Source organism: Schistocerca nitens, chromosome 1 (assembly GCF_023898315.1).
Source record: "Schistocerca nitens isolate TAMUIC-IGC-003100 chromosome 1, iqSchNite1.1, whole genome shotgun sequence".
Taxonomy (NCBI): domain Eukaryota; kingdom Metazoa; phylum Arthropoda; class Insecta; order Orthoptera; family Acrididae; genus Schistocerca; species Schistocerca nitens.
This window is the reverse complement of record NC_064614.1, coordinates 1,127,642,574-1,127,658,823: the sequence shown is the minus strand read 5'-3', so window position 1 is coordinate 1,127,658,823 and position 16,250 is coordinate 1,127,642,574. Positions and strand designations below refer to the sequence as shown.

Genomic DNA, 16,250 nt, shown 5'->3' with positions numbered 1-16,250 from the left:
ATAGTAGTAAGCAATTAGCAATGATACACATGGCGCCTTGCTAGGTAGTAGCGATGGACTAGCTGAAGGCTATTTAATCTGTCTCTCGGCAAATGAGAAGAAGACGTGATACGTCTTGTCGCAAGCTATGTCGTCCGTACAACTGGGGCGAGGTCATGTCCGTGTCTTGTGACCTGCCCTGTGGTGGCGCTACGTTTGCGAATACACAGTGGCGACACGCGGGTCCGACATGTACTACAGGACCGCGGCCGATTTAAGTTACCACCTAGCAAGTGTGGTGTCTAGCGGTGACACCACAAAAACGATGACAGTGAAGATTAGAAGTGACAACAAAGGAAGTAACTAATGTCTCGAGTCCTTGCCAATCTATTAAAACCAATTAACGGCGGTGACAACCGTAATAGCCTACTGAGACGCTGTCAGTTCTCTCTCACATTACTTCGTCTTGTGTCTGGCCGAATTTCCGTTTTCCTTAGTAGACATCTTCTTTTGAGTTTCTGACATTTATCCACCAGTCAAATAGTATATTTTATTTTCCGGTATGCAAGGATACTTACGAAGTTTAAGGTTTGTTCATCCAATCGCCAACATCCTATTCTTTAGAGCATCTTTAAAAGTCTGCCTCTCACAAGCACAGTTAATAGTTTACGAATATGAAACTTACCTCAAATAAATACCATTCTCAGGTCAAATTATTAGGCTGAAATTACTTGAGCTGTGGATGTGGAGGCAAAAGATGTGAAGCAAAGCACAATGTCCCTGCAGCGGATTGTAATTGGTATGTATGCAACATGTTGCTTACCAATATCTTCCAAAACGCCACGCATAAGAATGGGATTTTGCGATGCGGGTTGTGCTTATAATAAAAAAGTAGGGTCGTCTTGGATAGCCCTTGGTCTAGGAGCTAGAGATTGGTCGTTCGCCAACTAACGGGTCCAAACGAACGGTTCATCAAGATGAACGGAACGAGCGAGGAACGAATTCTAAGGAACAGTCTTTCATAGTTCACTTCGGTCGCGGCTTTCCACTTATAGTTCTCGGGAACGGGAAACGGTCGGTCTGGTTCACGCAACGGCACGCCGGCCGGTCTCGTTCCAGCCTCGGTCCCGTTCTCGTCTGTCTCGGTCTCGGTCTCGCTCGGCCGGACTCGTCCTTCGCGTGGCCTCTCGTCGCAGTTCCACTGCCGACTGCTCATAGTTAGTTCAGTATCGAGTTGTTCGTTTCGTTCGCTGCGAACGCCCATTGTAGATCTCTTTCAAACCTCTCTTGAACTCTGAACTTCTGGTTTTTTTTTTTTTATTACACATGCAAAGGAAGTCGCCACGGCACACACGAGTGGCCATTTTCCGTCTTTTTTTGATCCAACGTAAAAGAACACGTTCATTGTTACGGAAGGCAGACCGACTTACAACCGAATGATGCCCGCGCTCCATAATCGAGTGTCTGCTGTCACATTTTGTAAAGAGAATATGATAACTTCTCCAGTGGTACACCGTGGCACGCGAAAATTGGCACCGAGAACTGGACTGCTCACTGTCGGCCACCAATCGTCATCTATTGTTTCGAAGTTGTTGTTTGCATTAGCTTATTTGTTATTGGGTTAGATAGAGCAACAATCAGTCGTAAAATTAAGTTGCTTTAATATGACATTTATAGTCACAACGCAGATCAGATTTTGACTTTTTTTTCTTTATTGATTTTCAATTCCCCCCCGAAGGGGGTGGGCTGGCAGCAGCTTAGCACGCTGCTCTACAGCCTACAGACTTTTTTAAAAACGGAAGAAGAAAAGAAACAAGAAAAACAGGCGGTAAAACGGTGACTTAAAGTGTAATATGGCGGAAACAGATTTCGACCTGTGTCAGGTCATTATCAGTGCTAAAACAAATACAAGAGTATATATTACAATGTGATTTACAAAAGCTATAAGTCCATCACATCGTTGTCTTTTAATGTAAACATTACATACCAGTGCGGAATTGTAGCAGTTGTTCGTGCTCCAGTGAATGCTTACACATTTCAACCATTACTGTCGTAAAATTATATGTTGGTTTCACAGTACACATCGGTTTTGCGTATGGCGTTCTCTATGAGCTGCGCCTGAAGTTTTCAGTTATGACGACATTTTTGTAATATTTATGTTGTATAGTAACTAAGTAGTAAGATGAAATTATTATGAGTAAAACTATGTAAAATTAGAATTCTTACTTTTTCTCGTGTCTGTAATGTTCTAGATGTTTAAAATTACTATAGCAAGTAACAGTGACAGTTTACGCCTCATGGGCTAAAATTAATTATAAAAGTGATATGGCTACGTAAAGTACGTTATAGAAAGTACTGCATATTTTGTCGTGTTGGGACCTGTCTTAAATTAATTAGTTGTTACTTGACAAAAGATATAACGTGAACTTTATTTACAAAATGCACTTTGTTGGCGCTAGTAGCGCTTGTAAGCATCAGTTCAATATGTCACACTTAGTGGCCGAGAAATAAGAACAATATGATAAAGCCTGATCTTTTGAACACTTATTTTGAAAAATGACAGTTTTACGTATTACTTGTTGCTAATAGTTACCCTCATGAGTTTGTGTGTTATTCTAATGCACTAAGTTATGTAAATACAAAGTTATGAAAGTGGTACTCGTTTAGATCTTATGCAAGAGCTGCTACATAATGGCGTGAGGTTGCGACTGATCTTTGAGACTTTTTCACTGCTTTCAAGAAGGTATTTTTCATTATGACCGTTGATCAGGTTACACTTAGCATTTCTTTGGTGGCAAAAGATCTCCATCTCCTCAAAAAGATCGAGGAGTCCACCCTTCTCGCCTCCATGTAGCAACCTTACATTTTAAAATTGGCAATCTATGTTTAGTTGACAATAAATGTGCAGCCAGATTTGATTTCTCTGCTGCGTCTTTTCTTTCTAGAGCAACATGTTCCTTAAACCTAGTTTCCAGTCTCCTCCCTGTCTAACCTACGTAACATGCTCCACAATCAGGACAATCAATTTTATAAACCGCAGATGAATCAAATACATTTTTTTACATATACAGTATGTTGTAAGATACATCCTAAATTATTTGTTGTTCCAAAGGCTACTTTCACTTTGTATTTTCTGAAAATCGATGCAATCCTCATGCTCATTTTCCCATAATAAGGCAAGGTGACAAATTTTGCACTTTCTTTTGGTATCAAGGTATTTATCTCATTACCATATTTTTCTCTGCATTCCTGTATATCATATCGAAAAATGTGTTAGGATAATTATTCACTTTAGCGATATATCTTATAGTTGCCATTTCATTGTCATGTTCTTCTTTTGACAACTGAATGGCAAATACACGATTAATGGCGAAATTAAAAAAGGCCTTTTTATGTTGAATGGGATGGTTTGATGCGTAGTCTACAATACCGTCTGTGCATGTTTTTTTTTTTTTGTGAAAGATACCAAATGTGTGCCTACCATTCTTTCTCTGGATTGATAAATCTAGAAAATTTATGGAACCATTTATCTCAATTTCACCAGTAAACTTCATTGATTCTTGCCAACTATTGAAAGTGGATATTATGTTGTCAATTACTTTTTCATTCCCTTTTACTAACAACAGTGTGTCATCTACGTATCTATAATAATATACATTTTTTTCTGCCCATAGTGGGTTTTCTGTAAAGAATTTGTTGTCAAGATGGTTTATAAATATGTCCACTAGTATATCAGATATTGAGCTCCACATACTAACACCGTTTTTTTGAGAAAAGACTGTACCATTAAATTTAAAATAGTTAAATTCCAAAATTAGCTTCAATAACCCAATGAACTCCTCAATTTCCCGTTTTGAAAGCCTATTTTGCTCTAGTAAATTTCAATAGATTACCTATATAGTTTCGTCAATAGGTATATTTGTATATAAGTTTACAATGTCTAGAGAGACCAATTTCATTTCATCCGATATTGGTGTATTTCTAATTTTCTTCACTAACTCAGTACTGTTTTTTATAGAGAATTTGTTATTTCTTCGTTGCCTAATTATTACATGCTTATCTATTCTGCTCGTAGCGGTCATTTTATATTATTTCACTGCGATCAGCCACATTGCGGAGAAACGAGAGGTTTTGCAGAATCACGAAAATTACAAGTATGTGAGAATTCTGTTTTGAATAAAAACTCTATACTCCAGGGGGGAGGCAACTGCCCCCTCTTGGCGCCTTCCATCTTCAGTCACCTATGCTACTAATTTTCAATTTTTTAAAGAACCGTATACCAAGCACAAATGAACGGTGAACGAGTAAAAATGAACGGTTCCCAAAAAAGAGCGATCACCAGTGAAGCAGTTCCCAAGAATGAATGAGTTTGCCCATCTCTACTAGGAACCATTTGTATAACCAACAGAACGATCTTCTTAGTCTCAGTAACCTACAGTACAGGGTCAAAGTATGAATATTACACACTTCCGCCTGTTTAGGCAAATGGAACAAATCGCTTGGTTCTTTTTGCAGTTGATGTAGGCTACGGTAAGCTTGATGGGCACCATTAGTTCACTGGTGCTTCATTGGAACCCCCCCCCCCTTTCCCAAAAGATTTTTTTATATATTTTCGGCGACACCAGCGGACCGCAACCCAGCAGAGGATCCCAAGATGGCTATGCACAGCAAATGGCTGAATTTTCCACCATAGATCCTTAAGCTGCCTACCTCGAACTACCTTGAAAATATTCTTCATATTTTAACTTACGTACAACAAATAAAGCCTCTGTTCGTCTGTGAAAATGGACTCGATAACCAACCTGAGCTCTCGGTAATCGGACTCTAACCTGCATAACACTGTGTGCATGTTGTATGAGTGTCAGTTTCACTGTCATTTAAGCCCTCAACAGATCGTTACACGAAAAACTTAAAACCAACATTTGGATAAGCTACCTGACTGGGTATTTGAATATGAAAAACTACAGGAACAAATGATCCTGAAACAATGAATACCTAAGCTACCTGCGTATTTGAATAAAAATTTACATGTGATACAGAATCTAGCTTCTGTGACGGAATTTACTGGATTAGAGTACATGACATGTTGTGGGGTGTCAGTGTCTCTGTGTTGGCCGCAGGTTTAGCAGAACTCACCTCTTTAGATGACTGCAGGTTTGAGTCCTCCCTTGGGGATGGGTGTGTACCTTACCACAAATAAAAAGAAGTTTGCATGGGTCCTGTTAACTACAAAATAACTTGTAAGAAGGGATTTCATAAATTAAATGTATTTAAAAACTCTAGAAATCATCATGACCAGTAATAGTTTATAATAATGGCGAAGTGCTTGATAATGAACTTATAAATATCAATAATGTCTGAGTTCCAGATTAACAAATTATTTCAATTTCAAGGTTGCATTAACGTTTAATAACCACAGCATATTTATGAATTAGATGTGGAGAACAATTACTAATATTTGGAGGATAAGGAGGCTTCTTTACCTGACAAGCAAAACACGGGATTATTGCAAACTGCGACTAACAATCAAGAGCCTAAACCTACAATTGCGCTTTACGCTATGCTTGCGAATTTTACCTTGTATTCCATCTTCAAGGGTAGTTAAGCCATCTAAATCACTGCTGGCCATATAAATGAAATCAGGCCTTGAGTGTGGTAAGATCTGCCATAACCGATTTGAGGGCAGGGTGAAACGTCTTCTGTCTCCGAGCTCTCGACCAACACTACCGAAATTTTATTCTCACAGAGCGACCTCGTCTTAGAATCGCGTTCCCATGTTTCGACCTCAGATTATTACTATCGATATCTAAGTGCTTATTTATTTCCACTCTTATAAATGCAAAGAATAGCCTTAAGTTGGCTACATTGGATTCGATACTCAATGTAATATTTAATCCATGTAATGGAGGGTTCGCCAACGGTCGTGCCACAGTGGTAACACCGGTTCCCGTTAGATCACCGAAGTTAAGCGCTGTCGGGCAGGGCTAGCACTTGGATGGGTGACCATCCGGTCTGCCGAGCGCTGTTGGCAAGTGGGGTGCTCTCAGCCCTTGTGAGGCAAACTGAGGAGCTACTTGATTGAGAAGTAGCGGCTCCGGTCTCGGAAACTGACACACGGCCGGGAGAGTGGTGTGCTGACCACATGCCCCTCCATATCTGCATCCAGTGACGCCTGTGGGCTGAGGATGACACGGCGGTCGGTCGGTCCCGATGGGCCCGCCAGGGCCTGTGGACGGAGTTTCCGTTTCCAATGGAGAGTTCTGGCACACTCCTTCCAATATCTTTATCTCTCTCCCAGATACAGATAGAATAGGATGCGATTCGATGAACAAATCTTAATCTTCGTAAGTATCCTCGCATACCAGAAACTAAAATTTACTATTTTGACTGCTGGATAAATTAAATAGACTGATTGACTACGTGTATACTCGTGATAAACCCGTGATTTAATGAATGTGAGGGGTGTACCTGTGAATGAATGAATGATGGATTTGACTAAATTTTGCGAATACAATTCAGGAAATCTGGACCAGTAGTATTAAAAAATTTTAAGTTGAGGGGTATTCCCATGATAAAATTGCGTAAATTTTACGAGTATTATTCGTTTTCTAAATCATTCCCGTTGACGCAAAAAAATGTAAATTGACGGGTAGTTTATAAAGCGATGTAGCACTAGCAATGCTGTAAAGTGTCCGTATTGCCTTCAGAAGGGTTCTGGGAACCACATGTTGAGGTACTGAAGCACAGGCAAAATTTTTGTGGACAGAAAATGCGGTCTGATTTAGGAAATTAGTTCTGCCTTATTTCAGTTTCACATAAGTAAGCTATCAAAATTTTACTGATCCATAAACTTCTTTTCATACGAGGGTAATCCCAAAAGTAAGGTCTCCTATTTTTTTCAATAAGTACATATACCTGTTTATTTCTACAATGGTTTACATCAGTTTACAGCTTGAACATTTTTCGACATAATCACCATTTCTGCCAATGCATTTTGGTAGACGCTGTTCAAATGGTTCAAATGGCTCTGAGCATTATGGGACTCAACATCTGAGGTCATCAGTTCCCTAGAACTTAGAACTACTTAAACCTAACTAACCTAAGGACATCACACACGTCCATTCCCGAGGCAGGATTCGAACCTGCGACCGTGGCGGTCCCGCGGTTCCAGACTGAAGCGCCTAGAACCGCACAGCCACAAGGCCGGCGGTAGACGCTGTGGCAGTTTTTGTATGCCCATGTTATACCAGCTCGCCGCCATGCTGTTCAGAAAGCTATGAACCTCTTCTTTCACCTCGTCGTCGGAGCTGAATCGCTTTCTGGCCAAATGTTCTTCTAACTTAGGGAACAGGTGATAGTCACTGGGCGCTAAGTCACGACTATAGGGTTAGTGGGTTATTTTGTTCCACTGAAACTGTTGCAGGCGAGCAACGGTTCGCCGAGCGATGTGTGGGCGTGCTTTGTCATGGAGAATGTGTATGCCCTTGCTCAACATTCCACTACTCCGGTTCTGAATTGCCCGTTTGAGTTTTATCGGAGTCTCACAGTACCTGTCAGCGTTAATTTTGGCCCCAGTAGGCATAAAGTCGACCAACAATACCCCTTTCCGATCCCAAGAAACGGTTGTCATGACTTTACCGGCAGAATGTGTTTGTTTGAATTTCTGCGGCTTTGGCGAAGAAGGACGCCGCCACTGGCGTGATTGTTGCTTGGTCTCAGGTGTAAAAAGTGGTATGCCCGGGTTTCGTCACCCGTGACAACTGAGTCCAGAAAGTTGTAGTGTTCGGCTGCAAGGCGGTGAAGAAATGCGAGGGAAGCATCAACTCGTTGCAGCAAGTGGTCCTCAGTCAGCATGCGTGGCACCCACCTTGCGCACACCTTCCGGTAGTTCAATGTTACCGTTAAAATTCTGTGAGCGGTGCTCCGGGAAACCTCAGGAACCAACGTTCAGAGATCATCCAGGTGATCCGCCCGTCTTCACCGTACAAATTTCGGAGCGACCTAGTCCTCAGAAACTGACAGTCTCCCGCTCCTTCGTTCGTCGTAAATTTCGGTGCGACCACCTGCAAACTCTCTACACAACTTACGAACATTTTTGACATCCATGCACGACTCACCATACAATTCCGTCAACTGCATATGGATTTCAATTGTCGCAGTGCCCTTTGCGTTCAAAAACAGAATAACTGCGCGCCATTCGCACTTGGCGGTAACATCGAACGGGAGCTCCATTCCCAACGACTGCAAAGCCAAGACTGAGCGCCTCAGCGCGGCGTGCACCATGTTTACAGACAGCGCGTGAAGCACTCTTCATAACAGTGTGACCAACGGCCACACAAACAGAGTTCTGTACTTATGAAAAAACAGGAGACCTTACTTTTGGGATTATCCTCGTATAAGTGACATGTTCATCTGCGGCAAGGAAAAGATGGGAACCAGCGGAAAAATGGTCTTATCAGAGCACAAAAAGGCAAATATGCTCCTGTTTAAAAACTCTGACTCTAAATGTGGGTACCAGCTGCCTAATTCTATCTTCCTCAGTACTTTTAAAAATCATCCCAAAAATTTTGGTATTCGAATACGTTTGCGCTTTTTTATGCTGAGAGAGAAGGAGTCAGTGGCAGTTGGAAAGAGAAGGAAAAATAGTAAATACTGGACGATAGTAGACTGTGATTGTAGTTTAGAGAGAGTGAAGGAGACAATGGCAGTGTGAGAGAAAGCAAGGGACCTATGGTAGTGGAACACGGTTGACACAACGAGAAATGTGTTAGGGAAATAGTGAAGCAGACAGTGTCAATGGCAAAGGAACATAGTGACGGAGAAAATGAAAGTCGGTGAGAGACCGTGACAATGAGATAGTCTATGGCAATGACAACGAGGAGGAGAGAGATAGTGACACTGAGAAGAGACAGCAGCAATGGATAGGAATTAAGGAGACAGTAACAATAACAGAGAGCAAGAGGCAGAAGGCGACAGTGAGAGGATACAGTAGAAGTAGGGCAGGCCGAAAGAGACTGTCTCTGTGTGACAGGAGACAATCAGAGAGAGAGAGAGTACTGTATCAAATTAGACGTGCATTAAAAGACATTGTTCGGCTGCACATATGTGCTACGTCACATGAGTTACAGAGAAGAAATATGAAGGGCTTTAATGTAATCAAGCTGTAAGTGTTGGACAAGCATTTTTGTATATATGTTGTACCTAAGATGTTAGGTCCGTAGTGCTTAGAGCCATTTGAACCATTTGAACCAATCAACTGTGCAGCAAAGCAGAGATTTGACAGCAGAGACGGCGGCGTTCAGAGGTAGTCCACCATCGCAGATATTTGGTCTGTATATGACGCTGCGAGAGCTGTTTCCTACAATGTAAACATTATTGTGAAGTCATTCCGGGCGGGAAGGCGTACCGGTCCCCGTCACGAATCCTCCTGGCGGATTAGTGTCGAGGTCCGGTGTGCCGACCAGTCTGTGCATGTTTTTTAAGGCTGTTTTCCATCTGCCTCGGCAAATGCGCGCTGGTTCCCCTTACTCCACCTCAGTTACACTATGTCGGCGATTGCTGCGCGAACACTTTCTCCACGTACGCGTACACCATAATTACTCAACCACGCAAACATTGGGGTTTTGGGGTTGCATTCGTCTGGTGTGAGACGTTTCCGGGGAGGGGGGGGGGGCACTGGGGGCCGAACCCTGGGTTCGGTGTGGAGCGGCAGTGGGGTGGGTGGACTGCTGTCACCTGTTGTGGGGTTGTGTACCACCGAGGGCTACGCCGGGGACGAAGCCTCTCTGTCGTTTCTAGGTCCCCGGTTCTGTATAATACAATACAATTGTGAATTCAAAGAATCGCTGCTTTCTGTCTGTGATATGGTTCCTGAAGATCCTGACATTGTCAAACAATTAGTAGAGTCCCCGTTTTGGCATACGATGCAGCAGATCGTCCAACGGGACATAATATTGGTAACAGTTTGCCTGAATCGCTAAGTCTAACTACTGAGAGTGGCCGCAATTAGCTCGTTCCGAATTTTGTACGGATTTGGAAATTTAGTAGTGTTCCTAACCGTGAGGTTCCGCATGTTAGAATTTTATTAATTAAGCAGTGAATGCAGTTACGTGGATTAGGGGGATGGCCTATTTGAGTTAGGATCTGTTGTAGTAAGCTGAGTATATGTAAGGCTGGACAACTCCAGTGGAAGTTAGTTTATTTGAACTTAAGGGGTTCTACAGTCCCGTGAAAGGGTATTAGTGAATCTGCTGGCCGACTCTGAAGTGATGGAGTTTGTGCTTATTTGGTGGTTGTTGGTTGTAGGATTATTGTGGTTTCAGAGAGGAAGTCTCGATGTAATTTATATTTTGTTTGGCAATCGCTAACGATTGATCGATTGGGGACGGTATCTTATTTTGCTGCCCCATACAACGTGTTACGTGAAGTTTACCATCCACCAAAACGTATAAAGAGAAGGTATTGAAGGTCTTAAATGTTGGCACCATATTACGAGGCACTGTGTAACAATTTTAAGACTATTGAAGCGATCTGTGACGAGTAACTTTCGGAATTTGTTTGAAGTAGTGGGCCGCGTCAACGCCAGAAGTGTTTGAGCTTTCAGTTATCATTCAACGCCAGTATTTAATGTGTCGGTGACATGTAGGTTTATTTCTGTTATTCTGTTCGAGGAGGCATAGTTTTCTTGCTATCGATCGATCTCACGTGTCTTCAGAAAGTGTATTGAGAATTGGGTTTTACCAATACATCAGAAGTGAGCGGAGACTGGCTAAAAAAAAAGTAAAACTTAAAAATTCGTTTCCTAATTTCGTAGTGTGAGTGTGTTAACGTGCTGTGAGAAGCAACAAAATTTTAAATAGTATGGATATATGTCGTGTTACTTGGAAAGTTCTTTAGTTAACAAAATGGCAAAGTCCCACGAACAGTTTCTAGCAATTTGAAAGAGGTTTGTATAAGAGAGACTGTTTGCGAGTGCGTCTGACGTATAACAGTATTTTTAACCAAAGATATTTGTTATTATTTGTGTTACGTCATGCAAACTCGCGTTAATTAAAAAGACCGAACTCGACAGTTATTAACACGGGTCATATTTACTAGGAAGATACTCTAAAGTGGAGATAAAAAGAATAAAGTCAACTGAAATGATCGTTAGTATTCGAGTAATAAGATTTCTAGATCAGAGATGCTATTTGCATAAGAGGGGCATTTGATTGAGAAATTTTATCTCTGAATCAACAAAAGGAAACATTTATTTTCACACTAAACAATAAGACTTGAGAAATTATTACATACAAAGGATATTAAAGCAATTTAATCAGAGTTATTTTAATAAGGGCGTCAATATATTCTGCAGTCATTAATAGTATATGAGAATGAACCGACGATCTCTTAACATTTTTTTGGATTAATTAAACTGGACTGAATTTTGTCGTATTATCGTAGTGTGAAGGTACGACTTTGCATTAATTACAGTGGTTTTCTATTTAGAATAGCTTTGCTATAGTAATTAAAAAGTGTTTTTGAGAGTGTTTGCAAATAATAGAATTGTCATTAAAGCAGTAGTTTTTATAACTCGTTACGTAACTGAAGCTGTTACGTATACGATGTGTATAGGCTTGAAAGTGATAAGACTGGTATCTTGTGTTTACACGTAAACCGTGGGTGTTACGTGGTGTTATTGACTCTTCAACTCACTTTCAATCGCTAGAGTCTAACCGAGATTGTTAGTGATAGTTAAGGTCATCTGAACTGAACTAATCTCAGAACGGTTGACTTTTTGCTACGTAATGGTCACTGTGAAAGTGGTTGGATGCGGCTGCGCTTCCCATATAAAAATTATTTTGATTTTTATGGGTATATTTATGTCAAACAAAAGTGCGAGGAGTGTCATTCTTGTAATCTGCAAGTCGTAGTGGATGCACTTTTGTGTGTGTGTGTGTGTTACAATCAGGGGATCTTGCATGTTAAAGTGAGCGCAAATATGCATCTGGTACCCCACTTTTCATACAATCTTTTAAATAGGAGCATATTCACTTTTTTGTGCTCCGACAGCCACATTTTTCCCCTGGTAACCTCATGCTGGAAAGTGTTTCCTTTATGTTACAGTTGCACTCCTTATACGAAGCGGGTAGCGCATTGCTCCTAAGTAACGTGCAAAGAAAGGTCAGCTTCATTTACACTCCTGGAAATTGAAATAAGAACACCGTGAATTCATTGTCCCAAGAAGGGGAAACTTTATTGACACATTCCTGGGGTCAGATACATCACATGATCACACTGACAGAACCACAGGCACATAGACACAGGCAACAGAGCGTGCACAATGTCTGCACTAGTACAGTGTATATCCACCTTTCGCAGCAATGCAGGCTGCTATTCTCCCATGGAGACGATCGTAGAGATGCTGGATGTAGTCCTGTGGAACGGCTTGCCATGCCATTTCCACTTGGCGCCTCAGTTGGACCAGCGTTCGTGCTGGACGTGCAGACCGCGTGAGACGACGCTTCATCCAGTCCCAAACATGCTCAATGGGGGACAGATCCGGAGATCTTGCTGGCCAGGGTAGTTGACTTACACCTTCTAGAGCACGTTGGGTGGCACGGGATACATGCGGACGTGCATTGTCCTGTTGGAACAGCAAGTTCCCTTGCCGGTCTAGGAATGGTAGAACGATGGGTTCGATGACGGTTTGGATGTACCGTGCACTATTCAGTGTCCCCTCGACGATCACCAGTGGTGTACGGCCAGTGTAGGAGATCGCTCCCCACACCATGATGCCGGGTGTTGGCCCTGTGTGCCTCGGTCGTATGCAGTCCTGAGGCGCTCACCTGCACGGCGCCAAACACGCATACGACCATCATTGGCGCCAAGGCAGAAGCGACTCTCATCGCTGAAGACGACACGTCTCCATTCGTCCCTCCATTCACGCCTGTCGCGACACCACTGGAGGCGGGCTGCACGATGTTGGAGCGTGAGCGGAAGACGGCCTAACGGTGTGCGGTACCGTAGCCCAGCTTCATGGAGACGGTTGCGAATTGTCCTCGCCGATACCCCAGGAGCAACAGTGTCCCTAATTTGCTGGGAAGTGGCGGTGCGGTCCCCTACGGCAGTGCGTAGGATCCTACGGTCTTGGCGTGCATCCGTGCGTCGCTGCGGTCCGGTCCCAGGTCGACGGGCACGTGCACCTTCCGCCGACCACTGGCGACAACATCGATGTACTGTGGAGACCTCACGCCCCACGTGTTGAGCAATTCGGCGGTACGTCCAGCCGGCCTCCCGCATGCCCACTATACGCCCTCGCTCGAAGTCCGTCAACTGCACATACGGTTCACGTCCACGCTGTCGCGGCATGCTACCAGTGTTAAAGACTGCGATGGAGCTCCGTATGCCACGGCAAACTGGCTGACACTGACGGCGGCGGTGCACAAATGCTGCGCAGCTAGCGCCATTCGACGGCCAACACCGCGGTTCCTGGTGTGTCCGCTGTGCCGTGCGTGTGATCATTGCTTGTACAGCCCTCTCGTAGTGTCCGGAGCAAGTATGGTTGGTCTGACACACCGGTGTCAACGTGTTCTTTTTTCCATTTCCAGGAGTGTATATTGTAAGACGTATGCGTTGCCGGCGATGGGCGAGGCATGGCAGAGTCTCTGACCAGAGAGTAGTAGGTAGTTAGTTGTTGCTTGTCGCGAGTCGGCGTCTGTCGGCTTTAGTAGTCAGTCGGCTTTAGTCTTCTGTCCGTGCTAGTAAGCAGTAGTCTTGAGTCGGCAGTAGTCGGCGCGTGCGTGCGCGTGTCGGCACTCTGCTCGGGACTCTGGTCAGGACTCTGGAGGATGAGTATTGTTGTAGAAGGTAAAGAAGCAGCCTTGCACATATCTAGTAATGTATATTAACTGTCATTAATTTCTTTAAAAAAAAATTCCCCAATAATAATTTTTATAATATAAAGTAACTTTTTTAAAGAAAAGCATTCATTTCAATTTAAAGAATATTTCCAATGCATGATCATTCCTTCCAAGAATCAGAAAAAAAATATACGCCAGCATTGCACGAAGCTGTGTCGAAAATTATTATGTAAGAGCAGATATAAATGGCTCTGAGCACTATGGGACTCAACTGCTGAGGTCATTAGTCCCCTAGAACTTAGAACTAGTTAAACCTAACTAACCTAAGGACATCACAAACATCCATGCCCGAGGCAGGATTCGAACCTGCGACCGTAGCGGTCTTGCGGTTCCAGACTGCAGCGCCTTTAACCGCACGGCCACTTCGGCCGGCGAGCAGATATATTTGCAGTTTTTATTGAGGTAAGAATTTTTTGCTTTTTTACTCAGAATACAGGGCCAAACGGCAGCGCTGCTGTCCTCATAAAATTTACCAGGTTACCAAGTTTTTTTTTATTATTTTGGTGTTTAGGAATTTTTCTGTTTCGAACTTAACATTAAATCAGAAAAGAATTTTGTGGGAACATTAAATGTGAATGCATTTCTGCACACAGATTATAAATGGGAGCCAATTTTGTTCAGAGGTTACAATACTTTAAAAATTCATTTAATTGAAAATTTTGTTGGGAGTTTACGCTTGGTTCAATTATATAATAAATTTTGTGGGGACGTTACACTTGGTCCAATTTCATTATTATTTTTCTGTGGGGAGGTTACAATATGAATGAGTGTATTTCATCCAAACTGCATCAAAGGTAAACATCACTGTTCGAATGTTTCCCACAAATTTTTGGCTTTTAATATTCATGCGCGCTGATACTTTCCGACAGAGTTATCATACGAGCTTTGAGCGATTGCTGTAGAAAAATATCGATTATCACACACAAAAGCCAGTGAAATTTTGGTCATATATGAAGGATGTGTATGGTCCCAAAATTTGTGTGCGCACACGTAAATTAGAAAGGAACTGAATTTGTGGGTACCAAAACAAAGGCATAAATGTTGAACTGGGCATTCAAATATTTCTTTACAAAGGAGAGCCAGGATTATCTCCCAATTTAATGATGAGGATTTAAATATTAGTGTCAGTGTAGTTGCGAAACAGCTAAAATTGATAGAATTATACGTGACCCAACACACGAAGAAATCACTATCAGATTCTACACAAAATCTGCTGCTTTTTTAGCCTCTCTTTTAACCATTTTACAGACTAGATCTTTCGAACAACTTTAGTGGCCAGTAGTTGGATGAAAGAATGGGCCACGACGGTCTGCAACAGAAATTTAGAAACCATCCAGTATCATTGACACCCGTCTATTGTTGAATCTTAGAATATATTCTAAGCACAAACGTCATGAGGATTCTCAAAAAGAACGACCTCCGCCATGCTAGGCAGCATGGATTCTGAAAACATCCATCATGCGAGACCGAACTCCATACATGAAAGCGATCAGTGTTTCTTAAGTGCCCAGGATGCGGCTTAGCGCTACACAAATACTTGTTTACGAAGTAAGGATCGCGTGTGCTATTCGACGTAATTTATGACTGGATTGAGGATTATGAAACTTCCTGGCAGATTAAAACTGTGTGCCGGACTGAGACATGAACTCGGGACCTTTGCCTTTCGCGGGCAAGTGCTCCACCAACTGAGCTACCCAAGCACGACTCACGGCCGCAGGAGAGCTTCTGTAAAGTTTGGAAGGTAGGAGACGAGGTACTGGCAGAAATGAAGCTGTGAGGACGGGGCTTGAGTCGCGCTTGGGTAGCTCAGTTGGTGGAGCACTTGCCCGCGAAAGGCAAAGGTCCCGAGTTCGAGTCTCGGTCCGACACACAGTTTTAATCTGCCAGGAAGTTTCATATCAGCGCACACTCCGCTGCCGAGTGAAAATCTCATTCTGGATTGAGGATTTCTTGGTAGGGAGGACACAGCATGTTATTTGAATGGCGACTGATCGACAGATGTCGATCTTAAGTCAGGCCGCAAGGGAATGTGTTGGCACCCTTGCTGTTCATCTCTACTAACGTATAACGACAATCCGTTGTTTAACGTTGTTACGAAATGTCTCGAAAAGTACTAGACCGGTTTACTTCAAATTTTACCCGATTCTCTAACGAACATTCGGATGTACGTAAGTTTTAATCGCCTCGAAATAAATGTATATGCAATGCTCGAATATAAAGGGAAAATGTTGCTACCTAAAATCTCAAAAAGTTTTTGAGTGTTTTACTTCATATTTTTACACGATACTGTAGTAGAAATCAGGATGGACATAGGCTACATATTTTTAATGTATATAACGTACAATAAAAAAGAGGTAAAATGTGTTAACA

The 16,250-nt window shown here is 42.6% G+C and overlaps 1 pseudogene; it reads left to right on the top strand.

The window, feature by feature from the left end:
• The first annotated feature begins 5,892 nt into the window (after positions 1-5,892).
• On the top strand, positions 5,893-6,010 carry LOC126210362 (5S ribosomal RNA; annotated as a pseudogene).
• Positions 6,011-16,250: the final 10,240 nt, after the last annotated feature.